The 24,414-nt window shown below is 45.2% G+C and overlaps 1 protein-coding gene and 1 long non-coding RNA gene across 3 annotated transcripts in view; one reads left to right on the top strand and one right to left on the bottom strand.

Annotated features, from left to right (window-relative positions):
- LOC144178691 (uncharacterized) overlaps window positions 1-24,414 on the top strand; it is a 266,572-nt gene that overhangs the window by 220,978 nt on the left and 21,180 nt on the right. The gene's annotated exons all lie outside the window — the stretch shown is intronic.
- Window positions 9,823-24,414, bottom strand: part of LOC144178692 (uncharacterized) — a 166,454-nt gene continuing 151,862 nt past the window's right edge. The window contains exon 4 of the long non-coding RNA XR_013324047.1: window positions 9,823-10,159. This is a non-coding gene — a long non-coding RNA (uncharacterized LOC144178692). The remainder of the gene's footprint in view (window positions 10,160-24,414) is intronic.

Raw genomic sequence — 24,414 nt, 5'->3', positions numbered from 1 at the left:
GTCGCTTTGAGTTTGTGGCCGTTTTCGAGTGATTTTTTTATTTACCTAGAAGGAAAAAAACGATGGCACTATCTGGAAGGTTTTATTTCAGGCTGGCTTAAACGCGTCCTTGAACTTGAAGTCGACAGGCTGGTTTGTCGACACGCTTTTTTAAATGTTTTGTTGACTTGTTGATGTAGCGTCTCGTCAGTTTCTTTGTTGTGTTCTGGAACGCCGTATATAATTAAATTTGACTTTCTCAATCTGTTTACAAAACCTACAAATTGAGGTTGAAGTATTGAAACCATATTTTGTAGCCTATCAATCTGTTCTACATAGTTTAGTTCATTCGGGCGCTCCAATTTTTCTCCGTAGCGACTATTTCGCACTACTTTTATGTCTCTAATGCCATCAGCTATTTTCTGCAGCTGTAGTGAAAGTTGAGCCATGTCGGGCAAGCAGGAGCACCTTTAACATGAACGATGCGAAGTCAGATATTGCAGATACACCAGACCGTGGGCACGGCGGCACAAAGCGACAAAGTGTTGTTCGAAGTAATTCCTTTACCGTATTGCCTTCCGACCTGCACGAAAATCACGAGCTGATTAGGGATCTACCTGCCGTATGTGCTGCCGGGCCCTTTGGCTCCGAGTTGCCAGTCGTCTTGGAAGTCGACACCATGGCTGGGTTGGATGGTGCACCGTCTCAGAGCACTACCCACTGCAGGGTGGGCGGGCGTTGCGTCAGGCATCGCTTACGTAGTTCGTAGTTGAGGTTCAATGTTGCAAGCTTCTGCACTCGTTTGCATAGGCAGCGGAGTGGCGAGTATTTGCACGAATAAGACGAGCGGATTAGTAAACCCCATGCCTGATGTTCTGCCGTGCCCTTTGACAACAGCCATGAAAATTTTGTACCGTTGAATAATTATTGCTCAGTTAATGGCTCCACATTTTTACGGTTATTACTGTCAAATGTCTCTTCAGTCGTAGTGGTGCGACGATTCTCAAAATATTTCTGAAGATACAATGAAATATTACGGCTTCGCACTAGGCGACAACTTAAAAAGAAAGAAAAATACAACTTTTTTGCCTTGACCAGCCATGACTGATGAAAACAAAGGTTATACCTAAAGACTTCAAATGACATCACAATAGCATGTTGACATCGTCGGAAGCCCCCTGAAATAATCTTTCTGTTGCACTAACAGAGATAGTTAATTGCGCGCAATAAGAAACGTCCACACAGAAGGAAATAACACTCCGCTGGAAGCGGCAGATAGTTCTTCCAACGCCGCGCAGAGACGCAGACAAGTGTGTGAGAGGAATCGCAGTGACGTCGCTCCCGGTGCAACTGCTTCAACGTGGCACACGGCTATGCGCGGCTCCGCCTTCTGTAACCGCGATCGCTCACAGTTAACAGCCTACAATGTCACAAAAATATTTTTATTGGCGTGCGCGTTCACCTGCTACGTAAACAAGTTCGTAAATGGTAAACTTGAGAGCTGAGAGCTTTTGATGTAAAGGCTCCGCACTGTCTCACACACACACACATAGGGGAATGATTAGACTACTTTTTTACCGTTAGTGACGTTACATTATTTTTTGTTATTAATTACATGAGAAAGAAAGAAAGCCGAATTGGTAAGGCATTCGTGATCTAAACGAAAGGCTGGGGTTCGGTCCCCACTCTGGGCGCGTTTTTCTTTCTTTATTTCTCATGTAATTAATAACAAAAAAAGAATGTAACGTCACTAACGGTAAAAAAATAGTCTAATCATTCCCATATGCCTTCTTTGGCGTTGTAGACTGCAGGCATGCAGGCATATCTTTCTCTCTCTCTCTCTCTCTCTCTCTCTCTCTCTCTCTCTCTATATATATATATATATATATATATATATATATATATATATATATATATATATATATATATATATATATATATATATATATATATATATATGTATATATATATATATATATATATATATATATATATATATATAAGGTTAGTAGAGACAGAGACAAACGGGAAAGACTTAGAAAATAAAAATAAGTTTACTGACGTTTCAGGGAGAGAGTCCTCTCCCTGAAACGTCAGTAAACTTATTTTTATTTTCTAAGTCTTTCCCGTTTGTCTCTGTCTCTACTAACCTTATTTTTTTCGCGCTCTGTGTGAGTTTTTATCTTTTCAGTCTATATATATATATATATATATATATATATATATATATATATATATATATATATATATATATATATATATATATATATATATATATATATATATAGAGAGAGAGAGAGAGAGAGAGAGAGAGAGGGAAGACAAGGAGGAAACTTTGAAGATGGTAGGGGAACAAGACACAAAACTTCGGACGAGGTGTGTGTGTGTGTGTGTGTGTGCGTGCGTGCGTGCGTGCGTTACGCTCTCCTCAAACGCATATAAAGCAAAGCATAGGCAACAAATTTGTGCCAAGTAACTTCACAGCGCGTGCCTACGATTGTTGTGACCTTATGGACAAAGTAAAGGTTGAGAAAAAGAAACATCTGTTGTGATTTCGTAAGTAAGTATGCAAACACTTGCGCGTTCTAATATATGCACGTTCTTTTATCTCCTCCCGAGTATGTAGATGACGGGGAGCATGCGCGATAAAATATGACAGCCGTAGACCTTGCACCGCAACAATAAAGAGCCCCCGCAAAGAGAGAACCGCGGCCAAAGCCAGTTATTGTCTCGATTGCCTGTTTGTTCCTTCAAGTGTTTTCATCAGACGAAAAAAAGATTGTTCATATTGTTTTACAATGCGGCTGTCAACGTGTCGCATTATCTGTGCGTGTATAGCTAGCACTTAGACGCTGTTCCCGCTTTCCGCGAGCCAGAGCGTTTCGCTTGGCTTTCTGTGCAGCCATCGGCATATAGGCTGACGCATCGGGTCGTGTGACACTTTGTAAATCCAAACAATCGCCCCATCGTTCTCCCTTGCAGACAAAGTAAAAACAAAGTTTTTAAACGCTGCGGTCTCGCTGCGTCGACGTATTCAAACGACATTTGCTGTGCTTACGCGCGGCGGGATTATTTAGGCTGGGGCGTTTCTGCACGAGCAACATGCAGCTGTTGTAAACGCCAAGCGAGCGTGTACGAAGAATCGAAGACAACATGACCACGGTGTCGCGAAAAGGACAACTAGAAGCAAAGAGAATGTATGCGAATGCGCGCTATCTGGCCGGTGAGGAACGTGAAGTATTCTCGTCGTGTTGTCATCCAGTGGAAATGATAATCTGCGCGTAATTGTGTTCGATTGCTTAAATGCGTGATAATGATGTTTATACATCGTTATCGTTGTTCACGTACTGCAGAAATTTCTTTCCGCGTGAATCACTTCGGTATTGACGTATTTCAATTTGACTGCTGGTGGGCCTCAGATATTTTTGGATGATATTGGAAGCAGATGTTTGTAGGAAATACTGTTTTTTTTCTCCATTTTAATAGCGTTGCTATGTTTAGTCCTTTCAAGTATGTATGTTATTATCTTCATCTTCTTTGTAGGCGCCATTCGGCATGACCATTTAGCATAAAATGTGAAATCCTTGCATAAAATATTAGCAAAACAAACGTGTCCATTTTTATAACCACCAGTAGCCTCCTGTCCTGTGGTAGCATCAAATTGTAGTGAAAATGTAAAGTCGCTTTCCGCGAAATCTCTAAGCAACCACAATCTAGTGGGCTGTCTCCTGACATTTGTCAATATACACGCATGCACCAAATAAGACGTTTGCATGAACTCCAGACATTTCGGATCAACTTTCTGAAGAAAACTGAAGATAATAATGTTGCGGTCTGCTTTGTGCGTTTTCCGTCGCCATCTTTTAAATGTTCCTTGTACGAAAATCGCGCCGTTTCAGCTGCATATGTACATTTAAAAAAACTTATAGACACGTTCGCAGTTGACCGTCCGTCTGATCTTACAAACCACAGCACGTTAGAACGCCTCCATTCGTTCGGACTTCTTTTCCTCTAAAGCGGATTTTACCAGACCCCGAACTTCGGAGAATGCTACATGCCTTTTTGTAAGCGTTATATGGACGCAGGAAACATTATGAGGGTTACAAATAGAAAGTATTTAGTGAGGACAGAACGCACGTCTTGAATATTTATGTAATCGTGTTTACGGGCCACAAAGTTGGGGCGCATCAACCCCCCGATACATGACGCGGTAAAATTCAAATAAACTAGGACTTTGTCTTTTCCCGGTGTTGAATGTGTGTGCGCATCGCACCCAAAAAATTGGCATAAGAAGATAGATGTTTGCTGTCTGGAGTAAAAGAAACGGACCCCTTAAATCGCGCAGGAAGAACTCGTGCGCAAAGCGATCCGTTTGTATAGTTCCTCGGAACAGTGCTGCCGGTATTCGTTTTTATTCGCTTCCGTGTGTTTTTTACCACATTTAGTTCACGATCAAAGGTAACCTGGCTACCCATCGCTTTTTAAGCCTGTCTCATCCATGCTTTCATAGTGGTGGTCTGTGCGGGTATACAAGTCGTCTGCGCGTGGTTGTTAAAATCGAATTTTCTCCTTGTTAAAACTTTGCGCAAAGTTACGAACCGCGCAGAAATTTCGTGTTTGCGAGTTTCAACTCCGGTATTCGCAAAGAGGGGAGTAGGACGACCTCAGGAAAGTTTTCGCTACAGTATGGCCCAAGTTAAGAACGGCATCAGTCCATCTAGTGTATCACTTCGCCAAAGCAACGAATCCACGCCGTAAACGCGTGATCTTTTAAAGGAGAATGCGCCGAATGCCTCAGATCGTATGCCTTTCTCACGGAGTTTGAGTTGAAAAATTTACATTGGCAACCAATACATTTTGCTAGTTTTATTTTTGCTCCAGATTTTATTTCGTAGTTCCCGAAATACTAGCAGTAACGGATTCTATGCCCCGTGCGGAGGAGCAGCCGGTTATGGGGATAAGGCTAAGAGGCAACTTCCATTTGGCCTTAGGCGCGCATGGAAAAACAACTAACGAAGCAGTTCAGGGGGATATAGGCTGGACGTCGTGGGAAGTTAGAGAAGCGCAGAGTAAAATATGCTTTGAGATGAGGTTGAGGGCAATGGATCAACGTAGGTGGCCAGCTAAGGTTTTTAGGTACCTATACTTGAAAAGCGTGGACACGCAGTGGTTAAGAAAGACTAGAAGGCGAACGATGAAATACGGAAAGAACAGTGGAGAATCCAAAACAGCCAAGGTAGCCAAAAAAGAGGCAAGGCAGATTGAAACGAATAAATGGAGGGAAAAAAATGGGAGCTAAAACGTCGTTAGAGATATACAGGGCTCAGAAATTGAACATCAGAAAGGAAAATTTCTACGATAATTCCCAGGGCAGTGCTTTGCTTTTTGAGGCTAGAGCAGGTTGCCTGCGAACTAAGAGTTTTGTGGGGAAGTATTCACAAAATGATGGGGTATGCGTGGTCTGCGGAAAAGAAACAAACTATGCGGCACATCGTGTTAGAATGTGAGGGTATCCATCCAAATCTACATGAAAAGAATATTGGGGTTCCAGAAGCCCCAGGATTTAAGGGTATCACAGAGGAAGTTAACTTCAAGGCTGTCGAGGGGACGAAAAGAAGATTAGAATGGTGGTGGACGAAAAGCAGAGAGGGGAATATTTACCTGTTACCACCTGTAACAGGAAAAAAAAGTATTTTGTGCCTAATAAGCGTTTGTGCCTGCCCTAAGCAGCGCTAGTATTAAACCAAGAGTGTAAAACATGGGTATATTAGTCCTTTTTGGTAAGATGACATGTCATCACCCCGCTACAAAGGGGAAACCAATAGCAATCACCATCATCATCACCATTGTTGTTATCTAAGGGCCATGAAGACGAAATACCACTTTATTTAATTTGCAGGAACTATATTTTCGTAGCTCACTGAACTCCACTACAATCACGAAAGACGTGTTTTTTATCGACAACGACAGAAGAAATAGGAAAAAAAAATCCCCTGCTATCTCCACTAACGTGAAACGTGGGGAGCGGCGAAGCATGTAGCCGCGTTTACATGAATGCGACAGAATGCGATAGCAGCGCGTCAGATTTCCTAGCGCATCACGAGTAATGCGATGCGCTAGCGTTTACATGCAGCGCATTATTCCTGGTGCGATGGTGGCGCCAAACGGTGTCGCACATCGAAGGTAAAGCAGCGTTTCTGGCGCTTCCAAAGCTTCTGGCATGGCTGGTTCTGTTCTTTTTTCACGACTCGCATTTTCTGGCGTCTTACGCTCGATTTAGGCGTTTTTAAATGCAAAGCTGCGTTTGCAGGGCTGACTTTTCTTGTCGACATAATTTCTAATACGATGCGCTCGCGTTTAAATGCACTTCGAAAGTCGACTTACGCGTCTCAATCCACCCCGGTCTGGCGCATTAATGCGTCGCGCTTTCCTAGCGCATTAGCCCCGTTTACATGGATGCGATGCGCTAGAAAATTGATGCGATGCGATGCGATGCGCCACTTGTCGCATTCATGTAAACGCGGCTAGTAGTGTGCAAGCGTATTCGTGGCGCCTTGGCGTTTTTGCCTACGGAGATGAAATCGTTAGGGGGTAAAGGTATACAGCTGTGCTGTAAAAGTCTCTTGTCTTTGAAGCATGAAGTTCTCTAGCGTGAGGCGTAAACGAATGTCCCTGTGTTTTTTTGTTTTTTTTTAATACGTGTTACGTTCTGGTGCGAGGCGTAAACGAGTATCCCGGTGTTTTAGTACCTTGGCTATAGGAGACATGAGTCGACGAATATAACGACGACGACAGGAGACGCCAACAGCCCCAGCCCCTAAAGGGCTTCACCCCTAATATTTCAAATTTTGCGTTACAGTGACGTGTTATGTGCAGGAGGGATGCCATAGGGGCGCACGTTAAAGATTTCGGCGCACGTTAAAGATGCGCAGGTGGTCAAAATTAATCCGGAGCCCTTCACTACGGCGCGCCTTACAGACCAGGTGTAGCCTTGGCGCTAGTCTAATCATACCTAACGGCATTATCTAATCTAACTCCATAATCTAAATCTGAATCCGAGGCCAGCACTAAAAAACATTCTTATCACTGTGTTAACTGCGCGTTATTATTCAAGTTACGCGATCAAACGGAACTAGATGCCAGTTATGATTCTTGACTGTGGCTTTAATCAGTGGCCGTTAATCGCGCAAACATGATTTTGTAACGTCATAGGGAAATTGCCGGATAGTTTATGGGCTGTCGCCACTGCTTCATCTGTCTTTCTTAACATCTCCATTTGTTTTAAGTTTGCGACAAAATGTGTTTCACTGTTAGCGACAGTCCTTCTAATCAACCAAACTTGTTTTTTGTCTCCTTTGGCCAGACTGTAACTTGTAACCAAGGGTAGCGTTCGATGTGCGCTCGAGTGAGGCATGCGACAAAGGCAGTGCTGTCTCAGCATTTAAAATAGCTTTGTAGAAGTGCGCGCAGCAGTCGCGGTAATGCGTCATTGGCATACGCACCGGTGACATTTTCAACAGCGTTTATACAAATCCGCGCGCGTGTCGCGTCCTCGCTCGCTCTACGCATTTCCCGCCGCCACCCACCCGAATATGATATGCCAAACTGTTGCAACCCAGCACCTGTGTTGATTAACCTTTCCCGATCCAAAATGTGCACAGCTATTTGCTTTCATTTTTTTTTATTCTTACGTAAGTATCCGAGCAGTGTAACGAGGCAGGGAGATTTGTCGGACAGGTCGCAGGTCTGTCTACCCGGAGACTCGTGTCGTTCTTAATAAAAGGCAGGGGTTCAGAAAGGGGGACGAAGTGCAAATAGCGATGCTTTTCAAAGGTCTGACGCCTTCGTTTTATGTCCCAGTCGTTTCACCGGCTACACTAACTCAAAATCGGCCTGAATAATGTATGAGGTGCCATTCTGTTTTTTTTTGTTTGTTTGTTTTTGAGTTGCAATCCCCTAATTTGCCTAACTTCTTTTTATCTCTTCTGGCGTCCCTCTCCAAGGCTCTCGGATAGGCTTGTCGACTCTGCTGCGGTAGAGGGACAATGTTTTAGTTGTGTAGAGATAACATGGCGTTTTGAGTAATGGGTAATGAAAGGAATATAGTTATGCAGCGCATCCTGGCCAAGAAAAATAATATCTGTGCAGTTCGTCATATAGATTACTCTCTTGAAACAGTGACAGGAGTGAAATATTGACCGCGCTCACTTCGCTTTGCTGATGGGACCAGCATTCAGTTTTATCACGGCGCTGTGGGTTTGGACCCCACAAAAAGGAATAAGTTCATGTTTCGGCGAATGCGTGTTGGGGGAGAACGAACGGCGTGATTCCCTTAATGGAAGGGTATAGCCAAACGCAGTGGTGTTCTGTTCCGCTGCGGTAGAAAATGATAGTTGTGTAAAAGTATAAACTCTACTCTCGTGTTTATCACGGCTTCGTCGCAACGTGATGTATAGCGGCAAACAGCAGCTCTTTCAAACGTATTGACAATGTTTTGGTTCTGACTCCACATACAAAAAAATAGAGCGCGACTTCGACAACGACGCAAGGAAGAACGACGGGACAAGCGCCTTTTCTTGTGTCGTTGTCGGAGTCGCGCTCTATTTTTTTTTTTAATCAATGCACCAACCTTCCCAACAGCTTTGTTTGATGAAGTTCCGCATACAAAGTTAGTGCTTACCTCACTGAATGGGCAAGTTTTCTTTGGAATGTTCCCTACTTGGCTCTACGATTCGCAAATAGGAGTCTGACTTGGAACGGGGCACTTTGGACGCATTTACTCATAACGAAAGCACAGAATAATTTGAGAGTTCTTACAGTGAATCGATATGTGTCGCCTTCAGTATTGTGTCAGCCCACTGTTCTGGACATTTGGTGGTGGGCAGTAGTAATAGTGTAATTTTAATTTTAATGGAGCAAGGGTATGAGAGGCCAACGAGCTCCAAGTTTGGTGGTGCGTAAAACTGGCAGGTACTTAGTGATGTTAGAGGGAAAATAAACCAGAAACAATGTTTTTGTTCAGTAATTCGTTGTTTGCCCCTTTTGAACATTTTCTCTCTTTTTTTGTTTCTGAAACAGTGTACGTATTCGTAATTTTTTTTTACCTTCTGCTACCATCTAGCACATGCAACGTGGACCCATAATCATAACTGTTTGGGCAGCCAAACTTTGAACCTGTTTTTCTGCTTTTTTATTTGTTTAGCCGAAACAGGAAGGAAGAAACAACATTGACGTCGTTACTTGACATCCTCCTACAGTTGTTTAGTTGTATGCAAATGTCGCAAAAACCCAACGAAGCAAGTTTGATTTGAATGGTTCGCGGCGCCTTTCCATAAGTGAGCTGTCCAATTACTTCGTTGTCTGCACTGGGAGGGGGAGAGAGAGCACGTCTAATGGAAAGATGTGGTGATAGCCACGTCCTTGTTTTCAACTTTCTATACAAGATCTGAACGCAAAAAACAAGGCACGTAATGTTGTGAGTGCGTGCGGGCGGGCGCGCATCCTCACTCACTCTCTCACTCACTTACTTACTCACTTACTTAGTTAATTACTTAATTACTTAGTTACTTACTTAGTTACTTATTTAGTGACAGTGTCTTACTTAGTTACTTACTTAGTTACTTATTTAGTGACAGTGTCTTACTTAGTTACTTACTTAGTGGCTTTACTTACTTACTTACTTACTTGCTTGCTCACTCACTCACTCACTCACTCACTCACTCACTCACTCACTCACTCACTCACTCACTCACTCACTCACTCACTCACTCACTCACTCACTCACTCACTCACTCACTCAATAATTTGCACGCACGCATGCAGGTACGAACACATGCACACAGGTTAAGTTTGCCAGGAAGTTTCATTCACTACTGTGCCCCGAAATGACAATATAAGAGCTTGTATCGGCTTTGCGGCTTGTATTGAGCAAGAGCCTGGACGTCCATCAGTTCCAAACCCAAGTCACTTAGCCCGCACAGAGCTAGCCCGACAAGGGCCTTTCGGGATAGCTTGAACCTCGATATGTGCGCAGATGGCTCGCTCGACGTTGTTGGGGCTTCGTTCATAGGCCTTTTGTGCTATTCGTAACTAGTGCATTGGTGTTGCAATCACTTGTCGTCTTGTCTTAGCGGCTCCACTAAGTCGGAGACTTCCAGCCGCTTCTTGCCGGGCAGCGAACCTGGAAATAAATAAGAGAAAGAAAAGACAGAGAGAGAGAGAGACGAATTAACATCGGCATTTTCAACGTATATTTACAAAAACAGTTTTCTTCCTGGCTCAGAGCGAGCCTTATTGCTTTAGAAAGTTATGTAAAGCACTGCTTTTGGTACCTTCGAGTGCACTAAGCTTGTTTTAGGCAATGAATACGTTGCGGAGCGGTGCAAATAACGTATCGGAGAAGGGGTCAGTTTATGTCGCCGTTATTCACGTGTTTCATGTCATTTGAAACCGCCATTTAAAAAAAAAATGTCATTGAGATAGACATAAATGCCGCTTTTGACGGCAATATAAACGGACTGCCGGAAATTGAATGCAAAAAAATGATCTAACCCACTAATTAACGAAACTGTCAACCAGCTCTCTGATTACGTTTTGAGGCCCACGTTTATACTAGAAAATCGGATACAGATAATGCATAAACCCGGCCCACTTAGCGCAAATCCCCTTCTGGCCTGTAGTCTGAGATACGCTTCCGCGAAGTTCGCCCAATGATACAGCGTGTTTCAGCTTAAGTATTGCGGCGCAAATAGGGACACAAATGCGTAACATGAGCTAGAATACCAGTGTATCTAAAGGGGAATTTCCGACCGCACGCGACATTCAGAGTTTCTACAAAGTGGGCTTGCTTCGTTTGTTAACGTGCTCCAATTTGTTTGTGAAAGCGTATGCCATAAAATCAGCGAATAAAATGTTCACAGACTACTCTCCGAAAATTAGCAGTGGTTACATCATTTCTTGCATTGATTGTCCGCGTGGCTGCATAAATTGCTGACAAAAATTGCCTCAGGTCTCGTTTCAAATTTCTTTAATTAAAGTAACTTGAAACACTCTGGACACAATTTTGATTGTCTTTCTCTTCGTTAAAACTGGTCTCACAAGATAGGATGAGATCTATTTACTTTTCGTTAAACGCGCGGGTGAGCAATTTATTTGCGTCGTGTTTTGAAGTTTGCTTTTATATCCGAGATGCATATATACTCATCAAGCTTGCAGCGCTCGTAGCGAACTTGTGGAGTTTCAAGAACTATCATCCCAGTGGAGACTAAAATTTACCTTGCGCTGCAGCGTCGCTGCTGCTACTGAGGATAGGGTGCGCTCTAATCTAGATAACGAAAGGGCGCAAGCGGGTCGTAAAGATACACCTACGACTAATTAATGCGGGACACGGCAGCGTGGGGTCTTTTTTTTTTCTTGCCGTTGTCACAATTTCAGCTCACCTCAAATTCGTGACTTAACTCTGGCTGTCAAAGATTGACAGCGTGCATACTTGAAGTTGTGAAGGAAATTTTCATGCTTCATTCTTTTCAATCTAAGTGGGTTGTCTGTAACACAGTGTAGATAAAGTATTACCGTTCAATCATGCCTTCTTTTAATGCGTCGCCGGTCACCCGCTCATTAAACCTTCGGAAACCTCATTAGTAGCCTTCGAATGCGCCGCCTTCAAACCTAGAGCGTCAGGGCTAAACCGGTTGCCGAGGTTTTTCACCCTCAGTTGTTTGAATCGCGGTACACACCGGAGATTCTTAAATAGACTGGACTCATATAAGAATGTTCTTCTAGTTTTTTCTACCGTTGGAACATTGGTATCTTCGCTGTCGGGGTGGACACACAAAATCATATTTCATTGGTTACATCAAAACCGACACGGCACTATTTTAATGAAAAGAAGTTTGAGTTAAACGTACACCTTTAGCTCCTCAAGCGTCAAGGCAGTCGGACTGCACTTACATTAAGACCGAATTACATTACGTTATTATCAATCGGCGCTTTTTTGTGAGTCACCGATGCATAATCTGGGCCACACGTCACAAGGACGCGCAATACACTTTGCAAACCGTATTCTTTTCAACGATGGCATCGTCTAGGTTGCACGATGTGTGTACTAGCGGTGACAGCATCTATACCCACGTCTGCTACGAAATGCACTGAAGGAACTCAGCGATAAGTCCCCCTTCGCATCCACCTGACCTGTTGCGGTCATTTCGGGCTGCGGTGAACTTCGCTAATTATAGGCGGAAAAGTAGACGCCTGCGCAGACCGCGGCCACGTGGCGTCTGACCCATCGCAGCGCAAAGACGGCAAAGTGAACAGCGAAAGAAGGCGCTGGGGCAAGTCTTCACCGATGACGATATATATCCCCCATATTCTCAGCTTGGCTTTCGGCCATCACACTAGTGTGAAACGAAACTAATATATTTTCCTAATAAAATAACCTTGTATTTTCTACAACCAATCGCAAGCTGGCTGCATTTTATTCGAAAGCATTTCATAAAGTCTGTCATAAACTATACCTCTACATAATGTTAACTTAACCTTGACCATAATATGATAAATTGGATCGAATTCTTTCTCGCCAACTGATTTCAGTTTGTTTTGAACTAAACTAAAAGTCTTCGTTTGCTGAAGTACACCCCGGTGTTCCCCAGGGATCCGTAATAAGTACTCTCTTATTTCTAATTCATAGTGTCTTCCCGTTCTCAATAATTATAATGTTAATTTGTTTGCTGATGATTCCGTTGTTTCTCAATATGTAGACAAGAGTGATGATACCGCTATTCCCAGTCAGACCTACCTCCGTTGTCAACTGCTGCCTTATATATGGTTGACGAAATTAAACATTGATAAATTTAAATGTATGCACGTGTCCTGTACTACTTACAGTCAGTTTACTTATCATTTTTGTGATATCCATTTAGAATCTACTATCTGGTGCAAGTACCTATGCGTCCACATTATAACAAATCTAACTTGAGCACTACACACTGAACAGATATTTAGCAATGCTGACCGCATAGTCAGGTGATTACGCGGTAATTTGTATATACCTCCGCCTTCGCTGAAATTGACCGTCCATACAACGACCTAAATTATAATATGTTTCTTTTGTTTGGGACAAGCGGCATGCTAACCTTATCAAATTTCTTGGGATAGCTCAGAGCAACTCTAAACAGTTCATATTTTCAAATTACACTTTCTCTGGTAACATATTTGCAATGAAAACTAATTTATCGATTCCTTAAGTCATCTCCCTCAGAACTGTCGCGCCTCGCCACTTTTCATAAATTGTATTGCCATCCTACTTTGCGTGACCAATTTATTCCACAGCCACAATATTTCTCTCGTCGCATCGATCACCGTCACAAACGTGGCACAATCTCTTATCGCATTACAACAGCCGCCCTGTAGTCATTACCTCGTTCATTCCATAGATGAAACCCCTTTCCTCCAGCAGTGAATGTATTGACAATAGCCATCTTTTTTGGGAAGCACTAGCGGACACTGTATACTCAAGAACAATTTATTATATCTTTTTTTTATCTTTGTACGCAGACGTGTTCGTTTGGGCCGTGCTAATGTTGTGCACTGTTTTTCTGTTCGCCACCGGCCACTTGTTGGAATCGATGTTATCCGCTCCCCTACAAATGCCGTTTGGCCCTGAGAGCATAACAAATGAAATAAAAACAGAAGAAATGTTATAAACACTCGCATTTGCAAAACGCCTGAGATTGAATAAACGTTAAAAAAAACCAAGAAGTTTAAAGTCAAGTACGAATAACCTTAGTTTCGGCAAAGCAGAATGTATGCACTCGGAGAATAAAGAGGCAACATTACGCAAAACATGGATGAGATACTTAAAGTAACAGGAGACAGGACCAAAAAAAAGCAACTTGGTTTACGAAATTCCCTTTGTAACTAAACAGCAGTTAGAAAAGGGGCTCAAGGGAGTGATGACAACAAAAGTTGCAGGAGACAGCCTAAAATAACCGCGTACCACTTAAAGGAAGTAGGAGCCATTGTACTCAATAGGCCCACAAAATTGCTTTCAATATGCTCAATATGGCTTTAAAGGTACCCGAGCTCGGAAAAATGCAACTTAACCCTGGTTGACAAGAACAGTATTGTGGAAGAGCTCAGAAATTAGATCTATCAGCCTACTCTCTTCTTAAAAGCTTTCACGAAGGTAATAGTTAACTTACTCTGTCAAACATTCTGAACTACTTCCTCACCCTGCTCGGTCATAACATCGGCCTGCTTTTTTTCTTGCTTCGTTTTTTTTTTTTTTTTTTTCAAGCCACCAGCATTTTATTTTCGGTAGCCTATAGTGATGTTTCTAATTCGTCGCCAGCTCCACTATTGATCCATTCTTGCTGGTATGAGGCACCGTCGGTAAGAGTTAGTATCGGCGCTCTTGCGCCTGTTGTTACCAACTGGTACATCGCGTTCGTACCACTTCCACGCGGGTTGGCGTAGGACCATAAAAAAACTGCTACAAACCGGTAATACCATTCACAACGGCTGCTATAACGCATCGGCATAACTATATTCTGTGTCCATACCTCTTTCTCTCATCTTTCTCTCGTCCTTCCACGCTGTTAAAATATGAACTTCTTTAGCTGCATATTACGAAAAGGTGCAGTTACCGCCCTGCCGCTTGTTCTGCAAACACCACAGAACTTTTTTTTCTCCATCCGAAAAAGAAATCTTCGGGCAAAGCACTCAATGAAAACACGAGAAAACCGTTTTCAACAGTTCTCGTTTAACGCTGACAACGTTGTCTTCAAAGTAGCAGCGCTGCTGAATCGTCATGACCATTCATTTTGTATCCTGTCTCTTCAGTGGTTTTTTTATTTGTCCTTGTGCGGGGTGCTGTTAAAAGCAGCCAAAACTTTTGCCGGGGAGCAAAAATATCGCTTATTCAACGTGCGGTTCATGGTCCTCCGTCTTTGCTTTATTCTGCCTCCCTTGCTTTTTCTCCTTCTCTCTCTTTTTGTTACTCCTCTCGTAACGGTCTTTGCCGAGTTGGACCGCTTTAAATTCCTTCGGGACGCCCGTCGAGCAAAGCAGCAACGTTGTTTCCTTTAAAGCGGAGTAGTGTGTGCTTTCTTGTTCGCTTGTCCTGGCCTTGTTAAGGAACGAGAATGTGGCCAGGCCCCTGGGGGAAAATAAAGTGCCCATGAGGTTGGCGCTAGTGGGTTTAAAGCACCCTCGAGTAAAATGCGGATACAGCTTTAACGTACTTGGTTGTTCTTAAAGCTGCAGGGGCTATGTAAATGCTTCAGAAACTTCCTCTCAAGTGGGTTATGGGTATGAATATTTTGCGAATGAAGCTTTATTTGTCTGTTTGCTTGCTTTCTTGCCCGTGCATACGCGTGCGTGCGTGTGTATGTGTGTCGTCACTTTTCTGTACTGAAAAACAAGGACGATTTTTCGGAGAATGGCGTTATTAAGGCTAAAGAAATTACGGGAGCACACCTCGAGTGGCGGTTTCATTAGGTATTGATTCAGTAATGACATAAGGTTGCTAAAGTAGCCGCATATAAACATGAACTCTTCTTAACTTAGTGTTGTAGTCGAACCATGTTCAGAATTTAGGTAACGACGCTAGGAGGCAAAACTAGGCATTGTAATGCGTGAGTCATTGGACAGGAAAAGGTAGGGGGGGGGGGGGGGGGGTTACGTTTTGCGGCGTTTTATATATAAACAATCTATTGCGATTCTTCATGTATGGAGTGTTTCGGTTCTAACAGAAGTGTTTTCTTATTTACCGTTCACGGCATCACGGCAAGGTGCTGTTCGTCAAGTCTACAACGTACGCACTAAAATGTTCGCCAGAGTCACCTTGTCAGCAACTTGCCGAGCATATCACGAATAAAGCCGCTAACTGAACTAGTCAGAATAGTAAGCGCTGTGAACGCGTCGCGAAGCATAATATGGCGTCTCTTTATTTCTTCTTCTCTACGCCACTTACCCGCGGGAACGCTTCGAACTTAGCGCGGGGGTTTGGAGAGGTGTTTTGCGGTCGCGAACAGGGTCGCGCTGGCTCGAGGCCTGCGGTCGCGAGCAGTGTCGCGCTGGCTCGAGGCCCTGCTGCTTGTCCCATTTCTCTATTCCTCCTCTTTGGCGACTCCGGCGAACAAAGGTTCAGCGAACAAATGAGATTCGTCGAACGTCTTTGGCGGATTCGGCAAACAAATCGGCCACATCGCTGTGTGTAGGTTAAGAAGCTATGGGCGTGTCGGTTACGGTCTAATGACATCATAAGTAGCACAAATAAACGGCATACGAGAAAGAGGACACGATGTAGCGCTCGTCTGCGTCCTCTTCCTGGTGCGTTGTTTACTTGCGCTACTTAGCATGGTCTTGTATGTTTATAGAATTTGTGGCGGTCGACAGTAATATTGAGTGCTCCTCTTCAACGCGCTGAAAGTCTGCCTTCCCTCCTGGCCCCGCTAAATTTCAATTCTAAAAGTTTTGTATCGTGAGCTACACTTGCCGAGGTTGAGCAGTTTCGCGTGGCTCCTGGAGAGCCGTGCTGCGCATGCGCGAGGAGGAGTGATGTCACACGGCGCACAGAACGTTGCTCGCTGTCCGGCGTCTCCCACACACACCACGCGCCCAGCGTTTTCGCTGACCTCCGTTCCGCACGTGGCGGCCCGGTCCACTTGATCACGCGAGGGGCGGCCGGGCGTGAAACCGATGGCTCGTGCGTCGCAGCAACACCGGCGTGCGCCTGTGGTACCAGCTTAGCTCTGGGGCGATTCGTGACGCTGCTCCGGAGCCGCTTGATAAATATACATGTGTCACCACATAATGCGTATACCGTGTGTGTGTCATTGAAGCTGCAGTAAGCATGATAATAAGCTAATCCTAGACAACCTAGGAATAACCAGCCGAAGCTTAGCTCACGCTACGTAATTCCTGGCATAGCCGAGCTAAGCCACTGCATTTTTTTACGCTTTCGATGTATTCCTATGAAGCCGGCGGCAAACGATTCCTTAACGTCATCACCAATAAATAAGTTTATATTTTATTTTTGTCGGCCCAGTAAAGTCTGCTACTCCTCTTCCTATTGAGCATGTCTTCAGGTTAGAGGGACCATGAAAACAAAACACACGTTTGGTCCATTAAAAAGACTGCTCTGTCACGATAACAGCGATACCAATATTATCGTAAACTTCAAATAAGTAATGAAAGTATTAAGGAAAGCACACGAAGCACTGGCGACTCCCCAGCCGATTTCCGGTGACGTATCTATGACGTCACAGAACCTGCGGTCGCCGACATTAGCCACCGATTGTAGTGGGACCTCTAGTTATGTTTGATCGTATCACTTGAAGGCTAACGTGGAATTAACACACTGATAACCATGTTTTTAGTGATGGCCCGTGATGCGTCCCTCTCGCCCGTAATACGTCACTATAGCGCGAAATTTGAAAGTTTTTAGAATATTTGTTCCGCTCTTCCGGTTAAAAAATATCTTTCGTGGCTGGAATGGAGCCAGGTGAATTACGAATACCTAGTTCTTTAATATTGAACAAAGTTGCAATCTGTCTTCATGGCCCCTGTGAAGACGAAAAAGGGTGTTATAGGCGAAGGGGTAATGCCTCCAGTTCGTCCCCGTCTTTTATCCAGGTACAGAGTAGCCGGAATAATCTAGTTTTCCCGACACTCAGACGTAGCAGAACCACTATTCTTTTACTAGTATTTACTCTTTAACCAGCCTGCTTCGTGTGATCGGGGTCGTCTGCAGAGGTGCAGCGGACGCGAGCGGTGGACGCGTCTTGCGTACACTCGCGAGGACCCGGCTTTCAGAAACACGTCTAACGAGTTCTCAGCGGCGTCTATGCGAAGCAAGAGTGGAAGCTGTCTTCTGAAGGGGCCTGGTGATTAACGAGTGGATACATTACTTCTGGTGCCGTCGGCCGGGTCAAGTGACGAGTCCAATTGCATCGGGCAGCAGATTGGATCCATTGTAGTCGCCCGCAGGGAAGGCAACACTCGATGTGATATGCAAGCATTCGCCTTGAAGCATGATGGAAACTAATTTAGTCTCCTGTAGCACGAGATCCAATTAGCTGATGCACTGAAGCGTCCTCTCTGTGCGGGCTTCGCTCTTATCAAGTTGCAGGTTCATCGTACTCAGGCGGATTAAGAAAGACGAAGTTTTGGCTGACTGTATAAGAAGGTAATAGCTTATGCTTATTCGCAGTGCTCAGTCGCTTGTGGGCATTTATGTTTGGACTAAGGCTGATTGGCTTCGAAAGTGTCACGCGATTTTCTGGGCGGTCCGTTTAGGTCTCTTATGGAAAAACTTTGTTTCTCTGCGTTTGTTGCTTCTGTCGTAGGGCGGTATTCTCGGGTTTGTCCATTTTGAAAATGTCCGTTTTGCGTACGTTTTATTGTGACGTACATCCCATTGTAGGCGGGTTTTGGATTGACTTTTGCACAACTGTTCTTGTAAACATATTTTAAACGACTAAACCAGTTTTAAACTATCTTTTATGCGTTTATTGTTCCGCCAGCGAACCAACAACAAGGCGACCGAAAATCGTCTGCTCCGAATCCTCTGCTCCGAGGAGCCGCGGCTCATTGCTCCTCCAGGCTTGCATGGCGTCACATGTTCCGTTTTAGCCAATCAGGGCTTGCTCAAAACGGACACTTTTGAAATGGACACCAAACGGACAAAACACGAGAATACCGCCCCTGGTGAATCAAATGGCCATGTTTTCAGGTGCGCCTAAATCTGCCAACCAAGGCAAGATAGTATCTCCTCCGGTCGAGCAGACTGTTTGGCAGCTCATAAATCTTCTATAGAAACAGTCATAGCAAGGTGGTTATGATTTTCACGCCGAAAGCGATATGTGCGGTTTCAAGTCTCGGCACTGTTAAACAATTTTCCAGTATTGACAACTCTTATATTCAGTTTGTTGTATCTGCGTGAAAAAAAGGGGAAGAAAAGCTTAGGCTCCGTTAAAAGCATTCACGTCCGTAAATTAAAAACGGTTCTTTGAGACGAATCCTTAACAGGGCTCACGTATAAACGCAAGGACATTCGAAATTCCACACCCCGTTGACTTCGGAGCGCCGATTTTTTCACACTTACCAGTGACGCAGATCTCTCAAGCGAAGAAGGAAACCTTGCGACCAATTTCTTATCATCTGCACCGTGAATTTCCTATGAATGAATCCATAAATACCTAGAAACGTGCACTCACTCTGTTTCCGTGTAAAGGACACTAATCGTTTGTGTTAAAAGGAGGAGGCTCCGAGCAAAAACGTCTTCACAACAGTTTATTTTTATCAACAGGCGAAGATTATCGCAACCTGAACGCACAGTAGTATATATTTGGAGAACTGTCGAACTCCGTTAAAAAGTGCTACATTTATACGAACGCTTTTTATATAGCCAGATTAGGCTACATTGATTCGTCGAACGGGTCGCAATGAGTTACAGTACTATACTGGTGATCGGAACGCCAGCATTGACGAGACGTTGAGCACCGCTCGTGGCGTCGTGGATGCATGCACATGATGGACGAGTTAGCGACGGGGATTATGACGCAAGTTCGTGGCACCTGTGAAGTTGCCGCCGCTGCCTCGCCGGAAAGGGAGGTTGCAAGCGAGAATCCCCACACGTTTTTGAGACTACTATCTGAACTCTCTGTAAGCGTGGCGGGTTTCCTGTCAGAAAGACAGGAAATCCGCCACGCTTACGGAGTCGTCTCGACAGACCAACCTGGTGTAATTTATTTTACGGCGCATCTTAATCACAACACAAATAGTAGCCGTTTTCCGGGACCACAGCGTATACCTGCGAAGGCATCTCTTTGCGCTCTTAGGCGACAAATATAAACTACATTTTGCCGTGCTGTGACACTTGGTAGGGAACAAAAGTGGGCTGAAGCGACTCTGAACAATTTCGAAAAAGAATATCTCTTAAAACATCGTCAAGGAGAGCCTCTTTTAAAACGTGGAGTCTGTAAAGACGGCACATTTAGTCGAGAAAATCGAGATAGCATGGTGTCGTGTCGCTATACAGCCATGAGAGGTCAACTGTGTGCAGGAACGCTGCCGTCATTGAGTCGGTGTGCACAAAGCTGAGCCCACACAGTGGCTCAGGCTCGGGTCTTTTACTCCATACTAAGCGTAATTATGTTCAATATAAACACATCGTTGAACACAAAGGCCGGCGAGGGCTACGTTTACTGGTTAAATCATGAGCTCGCAGAGCCCGCTACACGTCGCAGCGTCTCGCAGGCTAAGTGTCCAGACAATTTTCATAACTATCTTTAATGCACTTTTAACTGGGCTCGAGTAGCCCCGGAAACAGCGCAATTCATTTCCCGTCCCCGACGCGTCAAGCGTGACCGGAAGAAAGAAAAATGGCAGTGAGCCTGATTTGTGAACCCCCCTGTTTCATTCTGTGTCCGTTCTCTAGTGCCGCGGCGTTCTCTGTGCTGTACAGCCGCGATTCCGTATCGCTTTTACGGCGGACTTGTTTCCGGTAGGACGTTTTGTGTTAGCCTTTCTTTTTTTTTTTTCGGCTTACATTCTAGGAAAATCAACTTTTTTCTCGGCTTCGCTTAACGGCTGAGCGAGCGCGCTGTGGCGTGCAGGATTGAGAGTTAAAGGAAGTCGTTTTGATGTCTTCAATGGCTGCAGTGGCCGCTTCTGCCGGCGATAGATCCCTTTAACGCTAAGAAATGAACGGAGCTCGAGTCCGCTATATGCTGGTAGAGAAGGCTCTTTGAACACAGCACCGAGCTCGCTGCGATCAAGATCTCTCCATTCGGGAAGCGACGCTTGGTTCTTCCGTTTTACGCCGTATTCTTTACGCGTTCGTCCGGTTTTTTTAACATTGCTTGCTTTCTTTTCGCGCTTTTTTTTTTTGCTCCCTCGCTACTAAAAGCGTCTCGGTTACTTCCTATCGCGCTTTCAACCTTCCAGTCAGAAAGGATACGTTTCATCTTCCCTCCGCGGGATTTTCCCTAGATATTCTGCCTTTTGTCTACGGAAAGAACTAAAAGCAGCTTCATGCCTAATGAGAAAAAAAAAAGTCAGCTCATCCTTTATTTTTTCGTATTTTGGCGTTTTCTGACGGCAATGTCCTGCGCCTTCTCATTCAATATATCCCTCAAAAGCGTAAGAATCCGAGGCAGTAGGGAAAAAAAAAAAGCGAAAAACCCAGAGTTCTGTGTTGGATGGGCCAAGTCCTTAATCGCGCGCCAGCTCCGAGTAAAAGTTCCGCGGCCGAGGCAAGAGCTATTAAAACCGCATCTAGAGCTTCTCTTGGAATTCGTTTTTCTTCTTGGTCGCAGTCTCCTGGACAACTTGACTCACGTGCGATGAAACGATACGAGGCAGCGAGCACAGAAAAAGCTTGTTCTGTTTGGTTTATACCGCGCGACCATCATCGAACGCGTCCAGGCGTGTAGGTTACATGTAGCGTTCTATCTCGAGGTGTCCGATGAGGCGCTTAAGGTTTTTAGGCCCACGGGCGGAGGACCGCTTTACGTCGAGATTGTATCTCAGAAGCGGGATCAGAAAAACTTGACTGAGACGAGCGGACGGCTCGGGACTGTTATTGCGTCGTGGCCGTATATATCGGCACCCAGATACGACGACCACGTAATAAAGCTGCGATCATGAGGGGAACATTCAGCTTTCACATTTACTGAGCTCGCAATTTTTCGTTGACTTTGCGCATTTTCTCCAATATGCTGCATTCCGACTTATCCAAGGGTAACCGAAGCTTTTTCGTTAACTTCAAAAAAAAAAATGCAATCATTCATACTATCGGAGCAAAGGCAATCGTAACGCAGTATACGCCTCGGGACACACCGCCTCTACATTTTAGAGGAATATGATTCAACGCACTTCCTCTACATGGGTGTGTCACGATTACCCCACGGGCAGAAGCCCCGTCATAAAAGCCCTGCGACGTTAGCCCCGTGTCTCAACTGCCCGCGAACAACAGCCCAGCGGCGGCATAATGCCTGCCTGCCTATAAAGCCCGGATGTCAGATTCCCCGAATCATTCTGCCGTGGCGATACAAGGAAACGTAATTTTTTCGGGCCTGAATGGTTCAGACATTGGAAGATGATGTTCGACGACCGTCTCAAGAAATAGGTAGAGGGAGCAAACAGAACTTTGAAGGGAAGATTAAGGGAGGCAGCTGTCTTCCCAATCGATTTGATCGAGTGGGGTCACGAAAACATCACGTCTCCCCCTCCTTGAACTAGCACTGTCATGGCATCCCTTCCACCCTCTGCTGCGTTAATTTGGTTGCGTGGTCTAAGTAGGGTGAACTTGAAACCCACTGCTTCGGAAGTGATAACGACGCAGCGAACTCACGGCCGCCCTCAGAGCGAAGCCCAGTGACACTCCGAGATCCCTGGGGGTGGAACCTCGGCCTGGTCGAACGAGCGCGAAATTCAGCACCAAATGCACTACTTTGCCGTGTAGGTTATTTAGACCCAAAAAGATATGGATGCGCTTTCTTCGGATGGATATAAGTATGTTTAGCCAACATTAATGACAGCATTATTAATTAATTTGATCATTGCAATACACAAGCTCATAGAGGACGAACACATTCACCACTAGAGGAGCCAGCAACTTCGGTCAAAGTTCTCGTTTATTTACTTTTCTTCTCGTGTATTTACGGCTCCTTTCATGCGCCGCACAGAAAGAATTACAAATACAATTTCCCTCTCTACCTCTCTATTCTGGGTAGTTCCGATATGGAGTGTCAGGGGGGGGGGGGGGGGGGGTGAACATACCTATCCAGCGTACGGACAACCAAGACAGCGCACAGCTCCATATTTGTAGTGACACTCTTTTCTAATCGTTATTCTCGCTTATCAGGTGTCAGGCAGCCAGAGACGAGACAACGTGCAGGGTACCGACGTAAACTGGAACTTTGTTGTGCGGGAGAATAAGTTGTAGAACGAGTTGGTTGGGGTTATTTTTGTTTCTTTTATTAGAGAATTTATGTTTGTTTCTTATAAGCAATGCAGTTTTCCGTAGCTTTTTTGCCTTGCTCGTGTCGTTTAGTTGTAACAGGCGTCTTACAACACCGCTGTACTGGGCAAACCGATCTGGTCAAAGGCGAATTTTGCCACACTTGTCGACACATGGGACACCCAATGCAGACAGCGCGCGCGCAGGAAAAAGCGTCGTATTCGTGTCAGTGCCTACACAAAAGGCAGCACTTCTGTTTCTTTCAGGCTACTTCGGCCTCAAGCGCTTCAAAATACACGCTTCTTTGCACCGTCGAGCGGAATCACACCTGTTTGCGCTAGATACGTTGGGTTGCCAGATATTTGCCTTTAGTGCTGGTTATGTCTGCTCGCACCACGTGGCGTTGCCTAAAGAAAAAACTCCCACCTCCCCTCGCGGGAACCCCTGTGTAGATGCGACGCATAGGCGGAGCGGCGAAGGGAACGCGTTTTATAGCGCTCATAACGTTGAGGGGACTGCGTAAGCTGGTCCCAGTCGATGACGACGTTGGCGTACTTGTAAAGCGGCGTGGACTCTAGGTGTTTGAGCCAAGCGTGGATGTTGCTTCGCCGGAGAACGGCACACCGGTTATATGCGCAGCGCGCCCGAAGGAGAGGAAACCGCGGAAGAGAGAGTACTGCACATGCGCCGGCCCCAGCGCGTCTGCCGCGGCTATGACGCAACGTGCCGCGGCTATGACGCAACGCAATCCAACACAATCCACTTTAATCCAATCCAATCCAAATCCAATCCAACCGAATACAAGCCAAGCCAAGCCAATCCAATCCAATCCAATCCAATCAAATCAAATCAAATCCAATCCAATGCCCCTCGCGAGAGAGTGTTCGTTATCGGAGAGGAGAGGGGGTGAGCGGCGGAGAGCGGCGGAAAGCGCAGCTCGCGCGGCGAGGAGAATGGCAGAGGGGTGGACAACGCCGACGACAACAACGACGACGACGCCGGAGGGACAAGGCGAGTGAATCAGATGCTCTGCATCTAAAATCGAGTAGCCCGATTGAGCTCGCGCCGCCAACATGCACACAATACAACAGAAGCCTCCCCCCTCTCCTCCTCTCCCTTGATCTCTTCTTACATACGGCCGCATGAGTGGGCGTGCGCGTGGTTCGTTCCGCCTGGTGCGCTACACAAACAGCGGGTCGTCAAATGTAGAGATGGACGAAGAGGATCAGCTCGAAACGCGCCACAGGGAGGATCAGAACAAAAGCAAAATAGGGGAGGAGCGAATTTACTACGAAGCGGAAGTGATGCCAGGAGGCGCCACAAGACGTAGTGATACCGTGTACTGATGGGGAAGCGTGTAACAACAAGTCCGAGCCCCTTTAGTCTTCAAACAACCGGAGCCTTGTTCCGGAAGACAGCTTTTGAGACGATCTACGGTTGCTCGAAAATCGGCTTCCGCGGTTCCTACG

Source organism: Haemaphysalis longicornis, unplaced genomic scaffold (assembly GCF_048455015.1).
Source record: "Haemaphysalis longicornis isolate Haplotype H1 unplaced genomic scaffold, Haemaphysalis longicornis Haplotype H1 scaffold_4, whole genome shotgun sequence".
NCBI classification, from domain to species: domain Eukaryota; kingdom Metazoa; phylum Arthropoda; class Arachnida; order Ixodida; family Ixodidae; genus Haemaphysalis; species Haemaphysalis longicornis.
This window is presented reverse-complemented; position numbering and strand designations above follow the sequence as displayed.